This window comes from Parasteatoda tepidariorum, chromosome 7 (assembly GCF_043381705.1).
Source record: "Parasteatoda tepidariorum isolate YZ-2023 chromosome 7, CAS_Ptep_4.0, whole genome shotgun sequence".
NCBI classification, from domain to species: Eukaryota; Metazoa; Arthropoda; class Arachnida; order Araneae; family Theridiidae; genus Parasteatoda; species Parasteatoda tepidariorum.
The window spans coordinates 25,807,126-25,808,106 of record NC_092210.1 but is presented as its reverse complement, the minus strand read 5'-3'; the positions used below and the strand labels follow the sequence as shown (position 1 = coordinate 25,808,106).

The following is a 981-nucleotide window of genomic DNA, read 5'->3' as shown; positions in this document are numbered from 1 at the left end:
TCCCGTTCCCCTGGGGGTACGCGTACCACACTTTGGGAAACACTATATATATATATATAATCCCTAAAAAACTACTCCGAAAACTTGATTTTGTAGATTTTTAGGTTTAAGTTAAATAAATAATACGAATTTTTAATATCTAAACACAAATATAAACTCAGAAACACAAAATATATTGAGATTTTTTCTAAACACTGGATCGATATGAATTTTTAGACTTACTTAATGTTGAAGAAAGAAAACGTGTATGTTGGTGATCTTTTCACTGGTTCATATGGTCAGATATATTAAATTTGCTTGCGCTATTGAAGGTAAGAGTGTGTTTATTTCAATAAACGGTAAAGGTAGAAAATTTTGGAAAATAATCTCGTCATTGAAAAAATATAAATACAAAGATAACAAATCATCCGTATTTTTCGAAACAAGGAAAACCTTGAAATTTATTGGTTTATTAAATTACCTTTTATGATCTTTACTGGTTATTTGCGGACATAATTTTATTATTTTCTCAACCACCTACAATCTTTTTCAATTTTAATTTAATTCGAAAAATCTTTGCGAAATCTTGATATTTATTCATCACATCAAATTTATAATAAACGACTTCCTTCAATCAAATGAATAATCAATACACCGTGCATGTGAATGTCAAAATTAAATCGTCAGGTAATCGAAGCAAATCGTCATGACTCGATTTATTTCGAATATTTTTAACAAGTGTAATAAATGAGTTATGCAAATTGAGTAGAACAAAGCTCAATTAAAATAAACAAATGCTGGTGTAGATTAATGGTTCGATTAATTCCACCGGTTTAGCAGAAAACGTTTGAGAGAAAACGTCATTCAGATCAATTTTTCAATGCCATCATGCAAATCAATTTATGTGAAGGCAAATATACCGATTAAAACTTCATCAGATTGGCTTAGAATCTTCGAAAGATTTACTTGGGAATTATGCAAAAGGAGATTGCTGTTAGAGAT

At 29.2% G+C, this 981-nt stretch overlaps 1 protein-coding gene across 1 annotated transcript in view; it reads right to left on the bottom strand.

The window, feature by feature from the left end:
- Positions 1 to 379, bottom strand: part of LOC107438703 (retinal-binding protein) — a 44,013-nt gene extending 43,634 nt beyond the window's left edge. The window contains exon 1 of the mRNA XM_016051030.3: positions 223 to 379. The gene's annotated coding sequence lies outside the window, so the exon portion shown is untranslated. The remainder of the gene's footprint in view (positions 1 to 222) is intronic.
- Between the last annotated feature and the right edge of the window lie 602 nt (positions 380 to 981).